This window comes from Bos taurus, chromosome 2 (assembly GCF_002263795.3).
Source record: "Bos taurus isolate L1 Dominette 01449 registration number 42190680 breed Hereford chromosome 2, ARS-UCD2.0, whole genome shotgun sequence".
Classification (NCBI taxonomy): Eukaryota; Metazoa; Chordata; class Mammalia; order Artiodactyla; family Bovidae; genus Bos; species Bos taurus.
The window spans coordinates 28,449,844-28,468,415 of NC_037329.1; the positions used below are offsets into that span (position 1 = coordinate 28,449,844).

Genomic DNA, 18,572 nt, shown 5'->3' on the forward strand with positions numbered 1-18,572 from the left:
CAGGTCTGGAGAGCAGGCTTAAAGGTCTCTGGGTGGGTACTCGACCATCATGCCTAACAGTTACCAAAGTCCTTGTCCCACCACCATGAAGTAACTTTGGGACATGCCTGGGTACTTTAAAACTAAAGAGGACCTTTGGGCCTTGTGGGAATGGTGAAGACAACCTTTGACTGCTGTACCGCACAGTTAAAATGAAGTCCTCAACTTGGAATAAAACAGGATGAATGTTCTTTTTCACGTTTTATTTTGACAGTAAATATGTAATACTGTAAACAGTACAAAAAAAGAAAAAGTAAAGTCCTATGAAATGACATAAAAGAGGAGTCTATATATCTACCAAAAGTCATCTGTCGAGTATCTTAAAAGAAGGATGAGGTAAACTCATCAATGGCATCACATCATAGGTAAAAGACTAGTTGGCTGGTCAACTAAGTGCTTAGCCCAGCGTTAGTTCTCTGAGCCCTGGGACTTTGAAATTAGGAGAGGCTGAAGATTAAGTGAAAACAGAAAATGAACTGGAAAAGTGTGAAAAGCTGATGGGGATAATCACCTCTACCTCCCAAAGAACAAAGCTTAACTCCATCACTTACAAAATTTCCCTTCACATTGGCTTTGGGGCTTTGTGTTGTTAATGATATCTCTTAAGCTCAAAAAAAGTATAGATGCCTTGTGATGGTCAGTGAGCTTCTGGCCTAGAGCAAATCACTGTGACTTAATTGTCTGTTACATGGTATAGAGAGACGGGTTAGATGTTTATGATGACACAGCTTTATACCTGCACTCAATCAGTTGGTTTGTAAAGAACATACATCTTCTCTAACCTTAGTTAGAGAAGGGTGAATGAACATGTGACACAGAAATGATGGAGTGACTAAATCAAAGAGATATTAAAGATCAAATGTCAATTACATGTAAATAACAATGAATTTAAAGATACCTGCAATTCTTGTAGACTGCATTCAGCCTTGCAGAATGCACTGGGTGCAGTCAGATAGAATGAAAGACAAAACTGCCTCTGCCACATACTAGTTCTGCTAAGTTACACATGTTATTAACCTCTTGGAGTCTTGGTTCTTTTGACCATAAATTGGGGGATAATGATATTTATCTCAAGGGGATGTTGTGAATGTTAATTAGATAAAGTATCCAAAGTGTTTAACCCAGTGCCTTTGTAAATCCAGTCCCTGTTGTTCTTTGATTCTGCATCGCCAAATATGAGCTTTGTCAAATTGCAAGTCTACAAGGGAAAAAGGCTCTGGGGCAAGGTGGTTTCTCCTGTCATCATTAAATCATGCTTACTGTTTACTCTTAAGATGAGTCTTGGCTGCTGCTTTGTCTCAGGCAGGGCAATGTGCCTGGACTAGTGGAGACCAAGCCAGGAGCAATAGCGGGGCTGAAAATTCATGAAAAGATAAAACTGCCACAAAGAAAGAGAGGAACAGGTAGGGAACAGGGATGACATTATTAACTTGCAGCACAAGGCCTCTGGGTATGACAAACATAGGTGCTGCTTCAAGCAATAATCACAAGACTCACAAAGGAGCTTGAAATTCTAGAACTACTTGGAAGTAGTGGACCTAAGCTGGCAAAGCAGGCGGAAAAAATGATGTCCTGAGATGAGCACCATGGATAGCTCCCAGGGACGTCATTTTTTTTCCTCCCTGAGGAGGAGGCAACTAAGAAGTACTCAAACCTGTTTCATGGAGAAGCCAACATCTCTGCCTTAAAGAATCAAGATCTATTAAGGCATATTTGATCCCTAATATTAGAAGAACTTTTTACCCATTCAATATTCCTAAATATAAGTCAATTCAGTTCAGTCGCTCAGTCGTGTCCAACTCTTTGCGAACCTATGGACTGCAGCACGCCAGGCCTCCCTGTCCATCACCAACTCCCGGAGTTCACCCAAACTCACGTCCATCGAGTCGGTGATGCCATCCAGCCATCTCATCTTCTGTCGACCCCTTCTCCTCCTGCCCCCAATCCCTCCCAGCATCAGGGTCTTTTCCAATGAGTCAACTCTTCACATGAGGTGGCCAAACAAAGTACTGGAGTTACAGCTTCAGCATCATTCCTTCCAAAGAACACCCAGGACTGATCTCCTTTAGGATGCACTGGTTAGATCTCCTTGCAGTCCAAGGGACTCACAAGAGTCTTCTCCAACACCACAGTTCAAAGCATCAATTCTTTGGCACTCAACTTTCTTCACAGTCCAACCCTCACATCCATACATGACCACTGGAAAAACCATAGCCTTGACTATATGGACCTTTGTTGGCAAAGTAACGTCTCTGCTTTTGAATATGCTATCTAGGTTGGTCATAACTTTCCTTCCAAGGAGTAAGCGTCTTTTAATTTCATGGCTGCAATCACCACCTGCAGTGATTTTGGAGCCCAAAAAGATGAAGTCTGACACTGTTTCAACTGTTTCCCCATCTATTTCCCATGAAGTGATGGGACCAGATGCCATGATCTTAATTTTCTGAATGTTGAGCTTTAAGCCAACTTTTTCACTCTCCTCTTTCACTTTCATCAAGAGGCTTTTTAGTTCCTCTTCACTTTCTGCCATAAGGGTGGTATCATCTGCATATCTGAGGTGATTGATATTTCTCCCGGCAATCTTGATTCCAGCTTGTGCTTTTTCCAGCACAGCGTTTCTCATGATGTACTCTGCATATAAGTTAAATAAGCTGGGTGATAGTATATAGCCTTGACGTACTCCTTTTCCTATTTGGAACCAGTCTGTTGTTCCATGTCCAGTTCTAACTGTTGCTTCCTGACCTGCATATAGGTTTCTCAAGAGGCAGGTCAGGTGGTCTGGTATTCCCATCTCTTTCAGAATTTTCCACAGTTTATTGTGACCCACACAGTCAAAGGCTTTGGCATAGTCAATAAAGCAGAAATAGATGTTTTTCTGGAACTCTCTTGCTTTTTCCATGATCCAGTGGATGTTGGCAATTTGACCTCTGGTTCCTCTGCCTTTTCTAAAACCAGCTTGAACATCTGGAAATTCATGGTTCACGTATTGCTGAAGCCTGGCTTGGAGAATTTTGAGCATTACTTTACTAGCGTGTGAGATGAGTACAATTGTGCGGTAGTTTGAGCATTCTTTGGCATTGCCTTTCTTTGGGATTGGAATGAAAACTGACCTTTTCCAGTTCTGTGGCCACTGCTGAGTTTTCCAAATTTGCTGGCATATTGAGTGCAGTGCTTTCACAGCATCATCTTTCAGGATTTGAAATAGCTCAACTGGAATTCCATCACCTCCACTAGCTTTGTTCGTAGTGATGCTTTCTAAGGCCCACTTGACTTCACATTCCAGGATGTTTGGCTCTAGGTGAGTGATCATACCATCGTGATTATCTGGGTCATGAAGATCTTTTTTGTACAGTTCTTCTGTGTATTCTTGCCACTTCTTCTTAATATCTTTTGCTTCTCTTAGGTCCATACCATTTCTGTCCTTTTTCGAGCCCATCTTTGCATGAAATGTTCCCTTGGTATCTCTAATTTTCTTGAAGAGATCTCTAGTCTTTCCCATTTTGTTGTTTTCCTCTATTTCTTTGCATTGATCACTGAAGAAGGCTTTCTTATCTTTCCTTGCTATTCTTTGGAACTCTGCATTCAGCTGCTTATATCTTTCCTTTTTGCTTCTCTTCTTTTTACAGCTATTTGTAAGGCCTCCTCAGATAGCCATTTTGCTTTTTTGCATTTCTTTTCCATGGGGATGGTCTTGATCCCTGTCTCCTGTACAATGTCACAAAGGACGGCCAAGAGGAGCTACCCCACGCCCAAGGTGAGGGGCTGCGACCGAGAATGCCAGGCTGCAATGGTGCAGGAGCGGCCAAGAGGAGCTACCCCATGTCCTAGGACAGAGGTGGCGCCTGATAGGAGCTACCCCACATCTGAGGTCAGGGGTGGCGGTGGAGAGGAGCAAACCCACAACCAAGGAGTGGCGGCTGCTCAGGCGCAGGAGGGCCGAGAGGAGCTACACCACTTTCAAGGTCAGGAGGGGTGACTTGTCCAAGGTAAGGAGCAGCGGCTGCGCTTTGCTGGAGTGCCATGAAGAGATACCCCACGTCCAAGGTAAGAGGAACCCAAGTTAAGACGGTAGGTGTTGCGAGATGGCATCAGAGGGCAGACACACTGAAATCATAATCACAGAAAACTAGCTAATCTGATCACACGGACCAGCCTGGTCTAACTCAATGAAACTAAGCCATGTTGTGAGGGGCCACCCAAGAGGGAAGGGTCATGGTGGAGAAGTCTGACAGAATGTGGTCCACTGGAGAAGGGAATGGCAAACCACTTTGATATTCTTGAGAACCCATGAATAGTATGAAAAGGCAAAATGAGAGGATACTGAAAGAGGAACTCCCCAGGTCAGTAGGTGCCCAATATGCTACTGGAGATCAGTGGAGAAATAACTCCAGAAAGAATGAAGGGAGGGAGCCAAAGCAAAAACAATACCCAGCTGTGGATGTGACTGGTGATAGAAGCAAGGTCCAATGCTGTAAAGAGCAATATTGCATAGGAACCTGGAACCTTAGGTCCATGAATCAAGACAAATTGGAAGTGGTCAAACAGGAGATGGCAAGAGTGAATGTCGACATTCTAGGAATAAGTGAACTAAAATGGACTGGAATGGGTGAATTTAACTCAGATGACCATTATATCTACTACTGCGGGCAGGAATCCCTCAGACGAAATGGAGTGGCCATCATGGTCAACAAAAGAGTCTGAAATGCAGTACTTGGATGCAATCTCAAAAATGACAGAATGATCTCTGTTCGTTTCCAAGGCAAACCATTCAATATCACGGTAATCCAAGCCTATGCCCCAACCAGTAATGCTGAAGAAGCTGAAGTTGAATGGTTCTATGAAAACCTACAAGACCTTTTAGAACTAACACCCAAAAAAGATGTCCTTTTAATTCTAGGGGACTGGAATGCAAAAGTAGGAAGTCAAGAAACACCTGGAGTAACAGGCAAATTTGGCCTTGGAGTACGGAATGAAGCAGAGCAAAGGCTAATAGAGTTTTGCCAAAAAAATTCCCTGGTCATAGCAAACACCCTCTTCCAACAACACAAGAGAAGACTCTACACTTGGACATCACCAGATGGTCAACACCGAAATCAGATTGATTATATTCTTTGCAGCCAAAGATGGAGAAGCTCTATATAGTCAGCAAAAACAAGACTGGGAGCTGACTGTGGCTCAGATCATGAACTCCTTATTGTCAAATTCAGACTTAAATTGAAGAAAGTAGGGAAAACTACTAGACCATTCAGGTATGACCTAAATCAAATCCCTTATGATTATTAAATATAAGTCAGCAATATCATAATAACTGGACATAACTTTTCAGAACTGCTTCTTCCTTGGAGAGATCTACTCTGACCTTAATTGGTTTGACTCAGGGTTGCTCTTCATTCTTAGAGATCCTGAACAATTTATGGATCTAAAAGGAAGGTCCCCACCTCCCTTAACACTAATACAATGTTGGCCTTTAGGGTTAGTGGTGGGGCAATTATAGAATGTTTCAACTCTGGGAGGTCATGAGCGTGGCTCCCATTATAGGGCCATATTTAGTTCAGTCCACTAGAAAGTCTAGCCACGCTATTGTTAAGAGTTCATAAAGGGATAGATATAAATTCTGTTCTACTCTCTGTGTACCCTAGGGAAAGTCATTTGGTCCTTCTTAGTGTCATCTCAAAGATAAAGGAATTGAACTGTAACATCTTAAGGGAGATAAGAAGTTCCATTATGAAGAAGTAATTTGGTTTACAATGATTTGTTCAGAGACTCCAGAGATGCAAAATATATCCCCGAGGAAAAAGACAACAGCTGAAAAGGTATATATATATAGGATCAGGAGTCAACCAAGCACTTTCAGAACCACAAAAAATTAAGGTATTTATCATTGGCAAGGGAATGAAAGAACCATACCCATAATGTGTTTGGTTGCAAAGTACTATGGTGTCTCAGAACTGGGACACGTCTTCTCAGATATTTTATACCAGAAATTGGTAGAAATACCAAGGCTTTACATAAGAGGTTTGAACTGACTATTGTCCTTCAAGTTTCAAGGCATCTAGATGTCAGAATGTAGGGTTTTATGAACTTTAAAATGTCTGAAGGGCAGCGTATCAGAATATAGGAGACGGCTGTGGGCTAAAATGACTCTGCTGGGCCACACAAGCTTTGAATTACAAGAACACGTCTCACAAAGCAGTGTTTGCTGATGGACTTTTGTGATTCTTGGAACAAAGAGTCTCATTGTAATTTCTGAATGCTGAAACTGGGGCTCTTCAATTGTTAGTTTCTCCAACCACTGGATGAAATAAGACCTTGTATTTTCTGGAGCAGAGATTCTCTAAGTGAGGTCCTTGGATCCCTGTATGTCTCTGATATAATTTTAGGAGGTCAATAAGATCCTTTCCTTTCCAACTACTTGTTTCTGTGGGGCTTGATTTTCTTCTAAAACTTCAAACAAAATAATCGATCACAATAAATTGATTGCAAGAGCAGATATGAGAATCCAGTTCTTTTCTATTAGGCCAGACAGTATTGAGATTTGCTAAAATATAAAACTATGCCATCACCTCATTAACTTGTTTAGGAAAATGTAATTATTTTCTTTTAAAAGGAAACTATTTCTTTTTAATATATAATGACTTTATTCCTCCTAAAACTAAACAAAAATGTTATACATCTTTCAATTTTAATATCTAATATGAAAAAATTCATAAATACAATTCACACAATAAAAAGCCCTTTGGGAGGCTTCGATAATTTTTAAGAGGGTAAAGAGATAAAAATGTCTGACAGCCACTGTCTCAGAGGCATCAGAATTCAAGTGTTTCTGAATAAGTAATCAGTCTTTTAATAACAGAGTAAAAGTGATCAAAGATTCTTGGTTTCTAAGTTTCTATGAGATGTTGTCTGGGAGATATGGGGGTTTAGATATTTACTTGGTTTGATGTACAGTGACCCATCTGGCACGTGAGGGTCTCCCTTCAGGGTCTGGACTCTCCCCACCCTGGATTGGCTTTGAGCTTAGGAGTAAACCTTGAGAGAGAACACTAGTGAGGATCATACTGTTCACCTACATTTCCACCTCTAGAATAACCCAGTGATGAAAGTGCCCTATGCTAAAGTCTTTGACTATGTGGATCACAACAAACTGTGGGAAATTCTTTAAGAGATGGGAGTAACAGATAATCTTACCTATCTCCTGAGAAATCTTTATATGGGTCAAGAAGCAACAGTTAGAACCGGACTTGGAACAACCAACTGGTTCAAAATTGGGAAAGGAATACATAAAGGCTATAAATTGTCACCCTGCTTATTTAACTTCTATGCAGAGTACATCATGTGAAATGCCAGGCTGGATGAAGCACAAGCTGGAATCAAGATTGCCGGGAGAAATATCAACAACTTCAGATATGCAGGTGATACCATCCTAATGGCAGAAAGAGAAGAGGAACTAAAGAGCCTCTTGATAAGGGTGAAAGAGGAGAATGTAAAGACTGGCTTGAAACTCAATATCAGAAAAGATCATGGCATCTAGCCCCATCACTTCCTGGCAAATACAAGGGGAAAAGTGGAAGCAGTGACAGATTTTATTTTCTTGGATTCCAAAATCACTGTGGATGGTGATTGCAGCCATGAAATTAAAAGATGCTTGCTCATTGGAAGAAAAGCTGTGACCAACATAGACAGCATATTATAAAGCAGAGATACACTTTGCCAATGAAGGTCCGTATAGTCAAGGCTAAGGTTTTTCCAGTAGTCATGTACAGATGTGAGAGTTGGACCATAAAGAAGGCTGAGCACCAAAGAATAGATGCTTTCGAACTGTGGTGTTGGAGAAGACTCCCAAACATCCCTTGGACTTCAAGGAGATCAAACTAGTCAATCCTAAAGGAAATCAACCCTGAATATTCATTGGAAGGACTGACATTGAAGTTAAAGCTTCAGTACTTTGGCCACCTGATGTGAAGAGCTGACTCACTGGAAAAGACCCTGATGCTGGAAAAGATCGAAGGCAAAAGGAGAAGCGGGTGGCAGAGGATGAGCTGATTGGATGGCATCACTGACTCAATGGACATGAATTTAAGCAAATTCCTGGAGATAGTGGAGGACAGAGGAGGCTAGCATGCTGAAGTCCATGGGGTCGCAGAGAGTTGGACATGACTAAGCATCTGAACAACAACAGCAACAACAGAAGTGCCCTGCAGCAGGCATGATCGGATTAAATGAAAAACTTAGGATAAATGCAAGGAAAATCTGTTGATATTAGTGAGAAATATTACATTTTAAAATATTATCTTTAGGTAACTGATTGAAGATTTATCACTTAATGTATCAAATATAAACATTCTCTGTCAATATTTCACTGGTCTGCAGTTTACAGGAAACAATAAACAATACTGTTAAGCTTTATCTTTGGAGCAAAAAGATTTACGAGGATGGAAAAATCTCAGTATAAGTTTGGCTAATTGAGATGAATTCTAAACTAAATGTATGAAAATAAATTTAGAATGGAAATACTTTCAAATAAAATATTAAAAGATGAAATTTTAATGCTTTGGAATATACTTCATATTTCCAGCTAACCCATAATGGAATTATATATATATATATATATATATTACTGGACTTACTAAATGAAAGCAAAACTCTTGCTTTGCAATTTTGAACAAGTTGTTTAGTTTTCTAGTTAACACTACTACCAAATAAGGAGAGTACATCAATAATCATCAGTTTTAACATAAGTAGGTTTCTTAAGTATATTTTGTTCTCAGGTAATAAAACATGTCACCCGCTGCCTTATAATTCTTTTTGTTTACCCTTTAAACTATTTTTACTATAAGGTTCAAAGGCAAGATTCATCACAATCTTAGATCAATCATCACAAAATGGTGAATGGCGACATCAGTTCAGTGACATTTTATAGAAGACCTCAACAATATTATAGAAAACTACAGTATTTCAGGCAAGAGTAGAATTTTTACCTTTAAAAAATTTAGATTTTTTAGTAAAAAATTTTTTGACTCACTAGCTCATTGAGTATGTTCTTCCCCACATTGTGCTGGGCTCTCTTGGGGGTGGTGGGAGTGGAGTAGAGATGGAGGTGAGGGATAGAGGTAATTCTTGGGCCAGTTCAATTTTTACTTATCTGGTTCACTAATATTTGTGTCACATGATTTAAGAACTCGTTTTTTCTACTTCTGGGTTTTATACAATTTTAAACAACTCTTTCTTAAATTTTCTGGTTCCCAAAGCAGTGGGATAAAAACTTTGTCAAAGAGCATGCTAATTCAAAGCCATAGACTTATAGCTTATCTACCATGCTACTATATTTTAAGTAACCAATTATTATTTAAAATTACAGTTTCAGTGGCATTAAGGAAGCATAGGAGTCACGAACTCTGTATGATTACAAAGAACTGGGATTCTCATTAAAGGACATAGAAAGTTAATTAAAAGCTAATTAAATGAAAATTTTCAAATATCTGATATTCTCTACTTATTCAGTACATCTGGAGAATTGTAAACTGTGATCAATGACAAGTAAAAGACACAAGTCTTTCTCTTGGAATAATCTCAGCCTCTTTGAGAAAAAGGGTCAAATGTTTATATAATATAATCCACTCACATCACATCAAAAAGAGGAAGAAATACTCAGTCTGTGATGTATTGTACAGATTCATTAACTTCAGAGAAGCTGTGCAGGGAATTCTCTAATACAAATGGAATTTATATTTACATTACAGTACATCAATACTGTAGCATACATCAAAGCTTGTGATTATTATGCAAAGATTCCAAGTAAATAAGTACTGGTAATACAATTAACATCTGAGAAGAGTAATTAGTAAACTTCTTTTTCTCTTTTACACAAAACAGATTTCTTATTTTCAATAAAAGCAACATAGAATACTGGGCTTCTCTGACAGCTCAGTTGGTAAAGAATCCGCCGGAATTGCAGGAGACCCTGGTTCGATTCCTGGGTTAGGAAGATCCCCTGGAGAAGGGATAGGCTACGCATTCTAGTATTCTTGGGCTTCCTCTGTGGCTCAGCTGCTAAAGAATCTGCCTGAAATGAGGGAGACCTGGGTTTGATCCCTGGGTTTGGAAGATCCTCTGGAGAAGGGAAAGGTTACCCACTCCAGTATTCTGGCCTGGGGAATTCCATGGACTATACAGTCCATGGGGTTGCAGTCAGACACGACTGAGCAACTTTCACTCACTCAGAATACTACACCCAAGGGTAATATATCCATGAAGAAGGCAATCAAAATATCAAAAGAGAATTCACCATTATCAAAAGATGAGGCATATAAGTCTACCCCCAAAGGGATGAGAAGTTGAAAATAATGTAACTCATATGACAAACCCACCCTGGCCTGCTCTCAGCTACGCTGCTGGCTCAGCTAGTAAAGAATGCACCTGTGATGCAGGAGACCCCAGTTGGATTCCTGAGTCAGGAAGATCCACTGGAGAAGAGATAGGCTACCCATTCCAGTATTCTTGGGCTTCCCCGGTGGCCCAGATGGTAAAGAATTTGCCCGCAATGTGGGAGACCTGGGTTTGATCCCTGTGTTGGGAAGATTGCCGGGAGAAGGGAACAGCTACCCACTCTAGTATTCTGGCCTGGAGAATTCCATGGACTATACAGTCCCTGGTGTCACAAAGAACCTCTATTTTACTATAGGACTGAATTTCATCTGTCTACAGGACCAGGGAAGGGTGTGTGTGTGTGTGTGGTTGTCTCTCCCTGGAAGCTGTCAGCCCTGAGATGTGTCAGTCACCAGTAGATCTCTGAGAATGTACTGATTCCCTCTTCTGTCCTGAGTAGGATCTTTCAAGTCTTGAAACCTTGGCTTGGGCCCTGGCACTATGCAAAGCTTTCCCCGATTTTCTCCTCCCTCCCCCATTTTGACTTCTGATTCTTGTCCTACCAATTCCCAGCTGCCTCCTAGATTCTAGTTCCCATAGGTTGTTGCTCATGCAGAAAACACACACTGTTATACTTCCCTTAAGATACACCTGTCGCTTTCTGACAAGGGATGAATTCTAATTTATACTGTCGTTTTCTGCTTCTGCCTTTGTCTGTCCACAAAAATAATTTCTACAATGGAGAATGATCAAAGGCAGTACAGACAGTGAGAGACACAAACTCTCCCTTTTCTGCAACGCTTCAGCTGCTCACAAACTGTCTCCCTTTCTTTTGCTTTAACTGTACATAAACCTGCTGAATCCTTTTCTGTTGTCCTTAGCTCCTCCAAGTAGGAGCTATGATCCTATACGAAAACTTCCTGGTTGCATGAAATAAATTGTCTGTAACTCTGCATTTGCTCCAGCACATAAACTAAATTGTCTGTAACAAGAGTGTATTTTCAATGATGAATCACACCTGCAGAGCACTTTGTGATTGAAATGACAGTGAGAAGAGGGAGAAGGAGAGAGAGGGCAAGGTGTGGGGGGAGGGGGGAGAGAGAGAGAGAGACAGAGAATGCTCAACAATAACAATGTATGCTCAGTTGCTCAGTTATGTCTGACTCTGCGACCCAATGGATTGCAGCTCACCAGGCTTGGACTGCAGCCCATCAGGCTTCTTTGCGCATGGAATTTTCTAGGCAGGAATACTGGAGCGGGTTGCCATTTCCTCTTCCAGTGGATCTTCCTCACCCAGGGATTGAACCAGAGTCTCTTGTGTCTCCTGCATTATCAGCAGGCAGATTCTTTACCACTGAGCCACGTGAGAAGCCCCAACAATAACAAGGCACAAACAGAAAGTTAATCTCACAGGATGGCTCCAGTGAGGATGGCTCTTCAACACATCCTCCAAGTGGATGGTGTATTCTTCACTCCCCCTCTCTAGGGTAACTTTTAGAATAATGTGCTCCCAGTACACAAAAGGCAGGGACTGCCATTTCAGAAAGCCCCATACAATACACTCGGTCAAAAATAGCCAAACCAAAAGTTTAAGAATGGCAATATGGAGGGTAAATGGGTAGCAGAGAAATTTTCTCTAGAAGGAAATTTAAATACTACTACTCCAGTGCATCATTTCCAAAACCAAAGTGTGTCTGTAACAGCACTGCATATACTTATTGGGTAAGTGAGAGAATGAGTAAGTGAGCAAGTGAATGGGCTGAGAGCCAAGAATTCCCAGGAATTCTGTGTACTGTCCTTGGAATTCTTCCTTAGTGACTATGCCACTGTGTATAACAGCCTTTTTATTTTTGTTGTTGAACTGCACAACAGGGATTCACTTCATGGATACCCTGCAAGTTGAATGACCTGAGTTGTTTTAATGCAAGTGGTGTCTGAGAGTGATTGAGTTTAGTATCACTTCAGTTCAGTTCAGTCGCTCAGTCATGTCCGACCCCATGAACCTCAGCACGCCAGGCCTCCCTGTCCATCACCAACTCCTGGAGTTCACCCAAACTCACGTCCATCGAGTCGGTGATGCCATCCAGCCATCCCATCCTCTCGTCCCCTTCTCCTCCTGCCCCCAATCCCTCCCTGCATGAGGGTCTTTTCCAATGAGTCACCTCTTCGCATGAGGTGGCCAAAGTATTGGAGTTTCAGGCTCAGCATCAGTCCTTCCAATGAACACCCAGGGTTGGTCTCCTTTAGGATGGACTGGTTGGATCTCCTTTCAGTCCAAGGGACTCTCAAGAATCTTCTCCAACACCACAGTTCAAAAGCATCAATTCTTCAGCACTCAGCTTTCTTCACAGTCCAACTCTCACATCCATACATGACTACTGGAAAAACCATAGCCTTGACTAGACAGACCTTTGTTGGCAAAGTAATATCTCTGCTTTTTAATATGCTATCTAGGTTGGTCATAACTTTCCTATAGTATCACTTATAGTCATCCAAATAGAAATTGAGAATAATTTCCAGTATCCAGATGTCAGGCATGATGTAGGTGAACTATTCAGATAATTGCATTGTTTATTCAGATGTTTTAGCTAGTTATCTCCATAATGTACCCTCTACCAGCAAAAAACAAATAAGTGAGTAAATTAATAAGTAGCTCATATAAAACCACAAAAATAAACAAAAAGTAATTTTACCACTAAAAAGCTAATTCCTAAATAGCAAATGTTGAGATAAAACAAGTACTATTTTTATCAAAATGGCCTATCCTGATATATCGTCAGAGTTGCATTCATAATTTAAAAAACTCATTAAAAAAATCACATTTTAACCACAATGTCCAAATGGAAAAGGAAAATAGGTGCTAGAAGTTTAGGCTTGGAGAAATACTGTTGGTTTTCATTCATGAGTTTCAGTATGCAGTTGTATTGACAGTACAGTTCATCTGGCAAAGCGAGAGCAGAAGTACAGCTCACTTTGGCCAAGCACTGTGGCTACTTCCCATTCACCAAGGAAACTGTCAAGCAGACACCTTACACGTTCTCATCACCTTTATCACTCACTGTTCTGAGAAGAACCAGGTCTCTCAAACAGAGCGGATTTGCACAGTGTTCCTTTATAGGTAAGAGGTAGGGAATAGGATTCTAACAAATAGTGATCACAGAAATGAATCTCATTCTTTTAGATTCAATAAGTTTATATTAAATTAATTATGTGACATGAACTTGAGTGCAAAAAACATATTTGTAATCACGTAGCATTTAAGGAAATGGCAACCCACTCCAGTGTTCTTGCCTGGAGAATCCCAGGGATGGGGGAGCCTGGTGGGCTGCCGTCTATAGGGTCGCACAGAGTCGTACATGACTGAAGTGATTTAGTAGCAGCAGCAGCATTTAATATTACTCTTATAGTACACCAAGAAGAAATTCACTGGATCTGCCTGTATATCAAATGTTACATTATTTGATAAAATAACTAAAGTAGCAAAACATGTGTCATTTAAAAAAATACCTCAAAATGGTGCAACTAGAGATTAATATACTAAGTGAAGTCATAAAGAGAGAGACAAATAGCATATGATATTACTTATATGTGCAATCTAAAAATGAACCAATCTATGAAACAGAAACAGAGAACAGAGATTCACAGACACAGAGAACAGACTTCTAGTTTCTAAGAAGGAAAGGATTAGGGAAGGGATGGAGTGGGAGTTTGGGGTTAGCACGTGCAAACTACTATATACAGAATGGATAAACAATAGGTCCTACTATATAGCACAAAGAACTATATTCAATATCCTGTGATAAACCATCATGGACAAGAATTTAAAAGTGTGTGTGTGTGTGTATATACATACATACATACATATATATATATATTTGAATTGCTTTGCTGTACAGCATAAATTAACACAACACTGTAAAGCAACCATACTTCTATTTAAAAAAAAAATCCCCAAACCAACATATACACACACACACAGGATGTGGGTCACACACACACAAACACACACACAGATGAGGTCACTCCCAACAGGAAGTGATACTTTTTTCTAGAGTTTGAAATGGAGACCACCTTACCCTTCAACCAAAAAACATTAGTTAAAGCAAAGTTATGGAGCCTGGTATGATTTCAGACTTCCTCTGAGTAGGGATGCTTTGACAGTGAAAATCTATATATGTATACATGTGAAAACATGCTTGAAAGATGTATAACACAGATAACAGATTTGTTGGGATGATGAAATTGTGTTTTCTGATGTATTTTCCACACACTATACAATTTTTATGTCATAACAATAATTAATTATAAAATGAATTGGAATTCATTTTTAACTTCCCAGTTCAATTAGTCCTCTTTCCAAGAAAACTTTCATAATATCTTATTTATATCTTATTTTTGGAATTTGTGCATGTTCTAGAGTTACAGTTTCCAGTTTGCTTATAATAAGCTAATAAGCTGTGCATTAATTTGGTCCTAGATTTTGGGGATGGGTATAAGAATTTGTAAGTAAATTCTGGATGTTGTTAATAATAAGTCTTTTAACTAAAATTTGGGAATGCAAATACTTGTTTTACTATTCTGCTCAGAAAGGATAACAATTGCCATGTGCATACGTGCAAAAATCATGGAGCTTCCTTCTCCAATGACTAACTTTTATCTAATATTTTCACATGGGCATTCTTTATTCTAAATGGTCAGTAATTGCACCCTTTGATGTGGTTTTTATTTTTTGACAGAAAATTATCAATTTGTTGTTTAAACAAATTTAACTCTGAATCTACTACTTTCTTAAATCTTTGTTACTAGAGATGGGTCATTCCCATCAGGAAGTAATACTTTCTTCTAGAGTTTGAAATGGAGACAACCTTACCCTTCAACCATGCAATCTTCATGGCTCAAAGAAACCCATCTGCAATAGAAACCACAACAGGATCTGGAAGAACAACAAAAGGGAAGGGACTTGATGCAAGTCCAAGTTTTTCCAAGTAAGCACAGAGTAATCTAATTTGCTAGAGATTATTTTGATGTAGCTAGTGAGCTTGTACACAGCCACATTCAGGTTAAAAGTTATACACAACGACCACGTGCTTCAACATTTGAAAATCAGTTAATATAATTATCAACAGCCTAAAATAGAAAAATCACATCATCATATCAACAGATATAGAAAAAACCATTTGATAAAATGCATGTTCCATTCATGATTAAAACTCTCAGGAAACAAGGATTAGAGGGGAATTTCCTTAACTTATAAACAATACCCACAAAAATCCTACATCTAAACATTATATTTAATGGTGAGAAACTTGAAGTTTTCTCACTAAGATCAGGTACAAGACAGGGTGCCCCCTTTTACCTCTCCTCTTCAACACTGTATTAGAAGTTCTAGGGAGAAGGCAATGGCACCCCACTCCATTACTCTTGCCTTGAAAATCCCATGGATGGAGGAGCCTGGTGGGCTGCAGTCCATGGGGTCGCTAAGAGTTGGACACGACTGAGCGACTTCCCATTCACTTTTCACTTTTATGTATTGGAGAAGGAAATGGCAACCCACTCCAGTGTTCTTGCCTGGAGAATCCCAGGGACGGGGAGCCTGGTGGGCTGCCGTCTATAGGGTCGCACATCGCACAGAGTTGTACATGACTGAAGCGACTTAGTAGCAGTAGTAGTAGTAGCTAATGCAATAAGATAAGTAAAGGAAATAAAAGGTACACATATTTGAATAGAATAAATAAAAATGTCTTTGTTGTCAGATGACGTGATAAACTATACAGATAATTTAAAAGAACTGACAAAAAATCTCCCAGAACTAATAATGATTATAGCAAGTTTGTAGGATAGGATGTAATTACATAAAAAGTAATTTCATTCCTATATACCAACAGTGAACAAGTGGAATTTGAAACAGGCCAGATGATACAAAAGGCGAAATACAACTTGATTGAATCTCTATAATATTCTGGAAAAGGTAAAACAATAGAGAAATTAAATCTGTGTTTGTCAGAGGCTGAGAGTGGAAGAAGAAGATTGAGTACAAAGGGACAAGGAACCTACTGGCATGATGGACATATTCTGGGTCTTGATTTTGGTGGTGATTAGTTTGATACATCAGTATCAATCAAATTTAACATTTGAAAGGAGTGAATATATCATGTTTCAATAAACATTCCTTAAAAAACAGTACTGTTTACATTAGCACTACAAATATGAAATATTTAGGAATTTGTAACAAAATATATGCAAGATCTAAGTGAGGAAAACAATAATACTCTGATTAACAAAGTCAAAGAACTAAATTCATGGAGAGGTAATACATGTTCATACTTAATATCATCAAAATATCAGCCCTTCCCAAATTTATCTATAAATTCAATTGCAATCCCAATCAAAATTGCAGAAAATTATTCTATAGGTATTAACAAACTGATTCTTAACTTATATGAGATGCAAAAGACCCAGAATAGCTAACACAATATTCAAGGGAAGAACCAAGTCAGAAGGCTGATCTTACTTGATTTCAAGACTTAAGACAAAGCTGCAATAATTAAGACAGTGTGGTGTTAGCAAAAGAATAGACAAATAGATACATGGAACAGAAGAGACAGCCCAGACCCCCATACAGATCTTTGACAAAGAAGCAAAGGAAATACAATGACGCTGCTGCTGCTGCTGCTGCTAAGTCACTTCAGTCGTGTCTGACTCTGTGTGACCCCATATAGTCGGCAGACCACCAGGCTCCCCTGTCCCTGGGATTCTCCAGGCAAGAACACTGGAGTGGGTTGCCATTTCCTTCTCCAATGCAAGAAAGTGAAAAGTGAAAGTGAAGTCAGTCAGTTGTGTCCGACCCTCAGCGACCCCATGGACTGCAGCTAGTTTTTTTCAACAAATGTTGATTGAACAACTGGACATCCACATGCAAAAACACAAATCTAGACACAGACATTATACCCTTCACAAAAGTTAATTCAAAATGGATCACAGACCTCAATGTAATACATAAAATTATCAAACTCCTAGAAGGTAACTCCTAACATATTTTAAGGTGAAAATCTAAATGACCTTGTGTATACTGATGACTTTTTAGATATATCACCAGAGGTATGATCCATGAAAGAAATAATTGATAAGCTGGGCTTCATAAAAATTAAAAACTTCTGCTCTGCAAAAAGACACTGCCAGGAGATTGAGAAGACAAGTCACAGACAGTGAGAAAATATTTGACAAAGTCTATCAGATAAAGGTCTATTATCCAAAATACATAAAGAAATCCTAAAACACTCTAAAATAAGAATAAACATCCTGACTTTAAAAAAATAGTCCAAAGACCTTAACAGACACCTCACCAAAGAAGAAATATGGATGGAAACTAAACATATGAAAAGATGCTCTGCATCATATGTCATCTGGGAAATGTAAGTTAAAACAACAGTCAGGATTCACTAAGACGTATTAGAATGGCCAAAATCCAGAACACCAACATCACCGAATCCTGGTGAAGATGGGGAGCAATGGTAACTGTCATTAACTGCTGATGGAAATGTAAAATTTCCAGAGACTTTGGAAGACTCTTTGGTACAGAGACCTTGGAAGACAACTCAGCAGTTTCTAAACAAGTTCTTACCATATGGTTCAGCAATCACACTCCTTGTTATTTACCCAAAAGTAGTTGAAAAATTTGTGCATGAAAAACTTGCACAAAGATGTTTACAGCACCTTTATTCATAATTGCCCAAACTTGGAAGCAACCAAGACATCCGTCAGTTGGTGAATGGATCAATAAACTATGGTACATCCAGACAATGAAATACTATTTAGCATTAAAAAACAAATTAGCAATCAAGCAGTGAAGAGTCACAGAAAAGCATTACATGGATATTAATTAAGAGAAAGAAGCCAACCTGAAAAGGCTACATGCTGTATAATTCAAACTATATGACATTCTAGAAAAGGCAAAACTATGGAGACAGTGTCAGACTTTATTTTTTTGGGCTCCAAAACCACTGCAGATGGTGACTGCAGCCATGAAATTAAAAGATGCTTACTCCTTGGAAGGAGGGTTATGACCAACCTAGACAGCATATTGAAAAGCAGAGACATTACTTTGCCAACAAAGGTCCATCTAGTCAAGGCTATGGTTTTTCCAGTGGTCAGGTATGGATGTGACAGTT

The 18,572-nt window shown here is 39.4% G+C and overlaps 1 protein-coding gene across 7 annotated transcripts in view; it reads right to left on the bottom strand.

Moving 5' to 3' along the window:
- The window catches only part of B3GALT1 (beta-1,3-galactosyltransferase 1), a 630,044-nt gene that overhangs the window by 141,920 nt on the left and 469,552 nt on the right, over window positions 1-18,572 (bottom strand). For 5 of the 7 annotated variants that reach the window (XM_059878161.1, XM_059878166.1, XM_059878156.1 and 2 more), the window contains one exon: window positions 15,275-15,337. The exons of the other annotated variants lie outside the window; for them this stretch is intronic. The gene's annotated coding sequence lies outside the window, so the exon portion shown is untranslated. The remainder of the gene's footprint in view (window positions 1-15,274; window positions 15,338-18,572) is intronic. 7 annotated transcript variants of the gene reach the window in all.